Genomic DNA, 6659 nt, shown 5'->3' on the forward strand with positions numbered 1-6659 from the left:
ATTTTGCAAATTGTGTGCAAGCAGTCGGCAAAAACTGTAACACACCAAGGGCTTTCCATGGCCATGCAGTTGACACATTAAATGCCTTTTTCACACAATTAGCAGTCAATGAATACATTTCTAAAATGCTAACATTTCCTTTACACACGGGATAACCACAGCAACAAAACAATGTATCTTTTATGGCTTATTTTCAAATGCTTTCACACAGTGTGTCAAAACATCCAAATCCTTATTTAAAAATGCCTTTGCATGATATTAGCAAGAGTACAGTAAACAGATTATTGATACAAGTAGAAGAAACCCCTCCCATTTTAGTTGTTTGGTTCTGTTGACCATTTTGACAACAGTTTTTGCAGTAAAAAGTTGTCTCACAATCACAGAATGAAAATGCTTTTGGGAAGCACCCCCATTCCTTTTGTGAATTTCAGAATTCACATCTGTAAGCAGTGTCTTCAATTTGATCTAAGATCTGTGGTACCTACATATACTGAGTGGCCATGAATACCATTGACAGCATTGTCAGTGTAAGGTTTACTGTAATGTTTTATGTATTTTATGTGACATTCTAATTCTGTGTGGACTTTTAGGCTTTATCCTCCCAAGACATTTGGCGCCCTAAGCAACCGCCTTGTTTGTGCTTTTATAAGTATTTGTTTCATTATATTTTGTTCACTGTAAGTAACATTGCAAAACTGTATCCAGTTCCATCCTGTTCTATCATACTATAAACAGTATTTCTACTGTACCTCCTGTAGTCAACAGCAAAAAATGCTTCGTACTGGAATCATCCTGAATGTCAACAACACATGAGGTCCGAGTCCTGTTGCCTTTGAATGCATGCAATAGGCTACCTGTAAAATTGAAACGTGAAAGTCTATGCAGCTTCTGTAATGTTGGCAATAGCCAGTGTTTTGAAGTCTTGTGTAATTGGATTGACTCAATGTACCTTGTGAAATGAAAACAAGTGTTATTGTTTGACAGACGTATTTCATTTTGAGCCATGTTTCTAGTGTTTTGGTAAAGTGAGTGTGTACAGAAAACGATGTGTTCTATTTTGAAATGAGTACTTTGTGTATATTTAATAGTGCGTGCTTTTGAGAAGAAAATTAACTGTTTGGCCAATAGTGTTTGGTAGGTGGTAGTCTGTGTTAAGAGTTTAGAAAAAGTATCCATAGTATGGGTAAGTGCTTGTTAGCAATTGAAAAAAACTGTAAATTCAAAGAAATTCAAGGTAATGACACCACCTAGTGTTCGTATTATGGCATTACTTTGAATTGAAATTCATTCAATTCGGAATTTCGTACAAGCCTGCTCTCCAGCAGTGCTACCGGCACCCCTCCACTCCCCTTCCCTACGCTCTCTGCTACTGTTGTAGCGCTCCTCTAACCCACCTCCTCCCCTCCTCTCCTCTTGCGCTCCAGCAGTGTTGCAGCACTCCTCCACCCAGCCTCCTCTTCACCTCCTCCCACCTTGTGCTCCTCCAGTACTGGTATGGGGCTCCCCCACTCCCCCTGTAGTACCCCCCCCCCCATGTGCTCTTCAACAATGCTACTGCACATTGCATTCTTACAGCGCCCTGCCCCGCCACCCCTTACCCCCTCGTGCGCTCATCTCAGGCACTGTTGTTTACCAGCAGCACGCCTCGCCCCACAGTAATCATACACTGATAAAAAGGATTTTGAGGGGCAGTACATTTCACTGACAAAAAATTTATATTTTTTACCCCAACAAATTAGGTTGCTGAGGTTACTCTGATGCAAGGGGTATAATATACTCACTCTACCTATAAATAAGGAGTAGGACTTAGTACTGGTGAGAAATGACTAAACTATACCTAATTTGCATCCATACGCTATAACTAATACTAATGGCTAGTGTCGAAACTACCTATAAATGACTAAACTTTACCCAATTTACATTCCAACACTGTAACTAATACTATTGGCTAGTATGATCCAAACCGTCTCTGTCAAAACTACCTATTGAAATTGGTTAAGGCCCGCAATGCGCATTGCTTTATGGGACTTCATTGGAAGAAGAATCAACCGGCGACTGTGGCGAGCCTCGCAGCGGATGAAGTTAACTTCCAATGGACGGGACAAATTCAGAAGGTAAGCTGGCCAGTCGTGCATTACACATGGGATACAAAACATGAACAATGATCAAAAGGAAACTAAATCACGCTAGAGTTGTAGTTGGCTCGTAATAACTGTCTGACTGTGACTCAGGCAGCTGCTATCAGCAACGCACTGGGCAGACAGACAGGTCAATGGACCATGTAAGCTGCCGTTCAAACTTCGTTTGGAGAAGGCAACAAGTATGCCCTGTGTTAAAGATGAACGGATAGCACTACCAATTTCAAAATGTTGTAGAATGAAACCCACTGTAGCCAAGTTTTTTTCCATTCTCAAATGTTGCCTTGTTGGCTAGTTTTGGCGCGCAGACTGGGACTGGCTGCTGGTGGGGACCTGACCTCGTGTGTCGTTCTACAAATATTTGTTGCCGAATGTTCCATCCACTGTTTGCGCTGCCACTGCCACTTGATGCTCTGCATCACGCGAAAGCACGGAGGAGAAAATTCTACAAGATAGCCTCCTTTTTTGCTTTCACACAAGGCTGTAGTGTGATAATCTTACAAGTTACATGCACCTAAAGGACTGTGCTCGTAGACAGACTACGAACGGCACATTATTTCACTATTTCATTCTCCACAATAAATCCATTCAACATGGAACGTTTGTAGCTGGTCACTGAATCCTTCGTAAGTCTTTCAGCAGTTCCCGTCGCGAATCTTCCTCTTTGAATGTTGTTTTAAAAATGTGTAAATTCCTATGGTCACCAAGTTTTCAAATCAATGAAATGCGCGACGAAATGCTTCATATCAACTGTCAAAGCAGTGTGCGTAAACAGTCATCATTCTGGGATGCCTCCGTGCCGAGTCAACTAAAGACTTTTTTGTAGGCTATTATTAATCATAATCGTAGACATTCTTAGTTTGAATGACAGTTTGAAGATGGGGAGCGAGACAGACGGTGTGTGCATGCCGGGTGCCTGCCTGTGTTACTGGGAGGGAGAGGGGGAGCGAGAGGAATCGATCATCAAATAACTTTTTAAACAACGCTACCTTAGACATGCTAAATCCTGCTGAGCATAAACGCTAACAAAGGATCAATCCGTTAACATTGCGAGGAGACATTGATTAGGCTAGTTTGTTGTAAATGTATCATAGTAAGTAGTCCTATGTAGACCAACACGCCCTTATGTTACTCTGAGTAGTGGTGAGAGGAGGTTTTTGGCGAGGGACCTCCCAATGTGATCATCCACGGTCATAACATCACCTAACATGAAGTCAGTTATTTTTTGTTGGACGTTGCAAACTCAATGTCAGGGTTAGTTTTGACAACGATAGTTTGATAGTTGCTTTCATTAGTCGAAGGACTCGCTATGAACAGACACGCGCAGGTTCCATAAGCACAGCCCTTCTCTCTCTCTCTCTCTCTCTCTCTCTCGCTGGTCTCCGCAGTTCGCACACACTTCAGTTGTACCGAAGTGATGACGTTTGACATTAAGAAGGGCAGTCCAACGAAAAGAGACCGGTAGCCTATATTTTCATAACTAGTATAAAAAGTGAAACAAATGCTTCAAAACGGATAGCAATTGCAAGGAGTAGAAATGTTTACATAATAATCGAGTTTAAAAGTACAACTTCTTAAACTTTATCCATGTCAAATTATTCACAATGTTGTGCATAATAAGGTGTTCTACTTCTGCCTACTGCAGGAGTTGAGAAAAGGCGGTAACTGCTTACCTCTCATGTAAGCTACAGCCTATGTGGTGTGTGGCAAGTCATATTAATGACCAAGAATTACTTACTTGTAACTTAATTGTTATGTGCTTTTAATATGTGTTTCAGGCAGTGGTGTTGCATCTTTTATATGCATGGTTGTCCTGAAGTCATTCTGGAACAGGGTAAGTCGCCGACTGAAGAAAAATAAACAGACTTAAAGGCCATAACACTGTCATGTTATTTGTTTATGGATAGCCATTTTCACTCACTCAGGCTTGCTGTCCTTGTTGCACTGTGCACTGTGTAGGATGGTGGCAGAGTAGATTTTGCAACTAAATAATAAACTCATATTTACAGCTAGTACTATTATAACTAATATTGCAATTTGCGCAGTCATAGAGAATATTTTGAATTTGATGGTGGTGGTAAGAATCAGTGAAAAAGATTTATGACTGGGCCGCATGAATTATGGAACGAGACTGCCAAATACATTTCACAGTGCACCTTTGAGGTCAATAGATCCCTTTACTGTTTGCATACAGATGTGACATAATCAAGCTGCGCTCTCATTGTTGGAGCACAATGGACCATGTATGCACATTTGTAAAGAAACTAGCCAGGTGTAATTTCTGAAATAAGCAAATGGATGGTCACGGTAACTTCAGATATGAAGTGGGCACCGCTCATTCCTTATGGTGGCCTCAGTCCGGTCGTTCTTAAATTTCTTGAAACAAACTCCTATGTTCTGAAACAGCCTATTCCCGTAGAATAGCGTAACAAGTGTTCTTTTTAGGGTCTCTATTTAAAAAAAGGACGGCAGGTCTTCTCTCTTTAGGGTCTGCACTGTCTCTGTGTGTGTTTGAGTCAACAATGCGTGAGCAGTCTTAACTTCTATGTGAAGCTGTCAAGAGCTGTGTAGAGGGCAAATACACTGTGGATTGGTCACAACTGTTACTAATAACTCAACCCCTTTACTTTTTCAGCTCTAGACAGATGACCAAAACAGACCATAGAATGTACCTTTAAAGAAAAAAAGTTTAACCAATGAGTATTCTTAATAGTGTATCTTGTCACAGGGTTGTGTTCAGGTGCGTGACAACTGACAACATTGAGAAGACCCAGGAGCGGGAGAAGGGCAGCCTGATGAAAGAAGGCGACAGTGTTTTGTGGTCACACCTGAGATGATGGTCCTGAAGAGGAACGAGAGGAGATACTGGGCATATAAATACAGGCACTGTACGTTGTTTTTCTGTCCATTATCTTTTTACTCTTTTTGGCATACTGTATTTCACTCGCATATGTAGTAATCAGTACGTGTTATTGTTAAAGGGTCATCACAGTGGAGGACAATCATGAAAAGGTTGAGGACTTCACTGTGCCCATCCCTGAAGTCCCTCCACTCGGTGCAGCAGCTCTTTCCACCATACTGCCATGCTCTGGGTTGTCCCTGCCACCATCCACCTTTTGGGTCATCCGTGCCGCCAGCCATCACCGTGCCTGCAGCGCCTGGGTCATCCGTGCCACTCCCCACCATGCTGCCAGCCATCACCGTGCCTGCAGCACCTGGGTCATCCCTGCCACCATCCACCGTGCCTTCAACGTCCACAGCACCACCGGAGCCAGTTTGCAGCTCTACTGGCCTCTCCAGTATACAGTATGCTGTAATTGCTTATGGTTTCTCTGAGTGGCCTGACCCCAACTATCCTGACCCCGTATCCCAACTATTTACCACTAAACAAGTGATTTTGTAATAAGTAGGAGATCTTTGCAATGTTATCAGTATGGTTGGACTCTGATGTTTCACTGCTGTATGTCTTCCTCAAAGAGTAAAACGAATTCTGAGTATTCTTGGATTTAGTCTTTGAAAAGTAGAGCAGCCCGTTTGTTTGAAACTGTTGTCCTGGACACCAAATAGACTGGAACTGATATCCTTTTTTAAAAGAAACTGGTATCCTTTTTATGTGTGCAGTTTAATGGTAGAACAGTATACACTGATGTGCCTTTATCAGTAACAAAGTGAAAACGGAACAAAATTTGACTATTTCTGTCAAAAACTGCTACAAATTCTACATATTGTTTATATAAACCTAGTTCTGGAGGAAGTCTGAGAGTTATTGACAGTTGCCATGTCTAGCTTCCGCCTTCGCGTAAATTTAAATCCCTCCTTCCCTCCTTCCCCTGTCATGCGCAAAGGCTATCCTAATTGTCCCAGCACCTCCCCCTACTCCCTCATCTTACTGGATCACCCAGCTACATGTCCCCTACGCTTATGGAGTGGAAGCGGATCTCGTGCCGCATGATCTCTGCAGGGTCCCAGGACAGAGACCAGCTAACATCGAATTATGCCTATTGACTATGGTTACCATACTCCAGGGCAAACTCGTGAATGAAATGGTCCTGTTGTTTATGTTTGTTTACTTTTTGTGAGATAAACTGAAACATTGTGTATCTGCTCATTTTTCACATTTTCCTGTTGGCGATATTCCTTTAAATAAAACATCTTGGTTGATATGCACAGGTTTGTTGTAATTGTAATTTCCCTGGTGGACGTTTGCACAGTAGAGGCAGAAAACACTGATTGTTAAAAAGTAACTTTTTAGTTTTTCTCAAAGTTTATTTTAATTTTAAATGATATACTTTTTATTTTTACCTAAGTAGATTCTTTCAATGGTACATTTACTTGTGATTGAGTACAATTTCAACAGAGTAATTATTCTGATTACTTTATTGTTGTGTTTTTCTTATTCCTATTAACCAGAGGTGAAAAGAGTACTAAAATATTTTACTCAGAGTAAAATATTTTAGTACTCTTTTCACCTCTGGTTAATAGGAATAAGAATAACACAGCAATAAAGTAATCAGAATAATT

The 6659-nt window shown here is 41.3% G+C and overlaps 1 long non-coding RNA gene across 1 annotated transcript; it reads left to right on the plus strand.

The window, feature by feature from the left end:
• The first annotated feature begins 1697 nt into the window (after positions 1–1697).
• On the plus strand, positions 1698–6367 carry LOC134461724 (uncharacterized). The gene is made up of 4 exons (XR_010037380.1): positions 1698–2114; positions 3917–3972; positions 4867–5026; positions 5120–6367. It is a non-coding gene; the product is annotated as an uncharacterized LOC134461724 (long non-coding RNA).
• Positions 6368–6659: the final 292 nt, after the last annotated feature.

This window comes from Engraulis encrasicolus, chromosome 13, assembly GCF_034702125.1.
Source record: "Engraulis encrasicolus isolate BLACKSEA-1 chromosome 13, IST_EnEncr_1.0, whole genome shotgun sequence".
Lineage (NCBI taxonomy): Eukaryota > Metazoa > Chordata > Actinopteri > Clupeiformes > Engraulidae > Engraulis > Engraulis encrasicolus.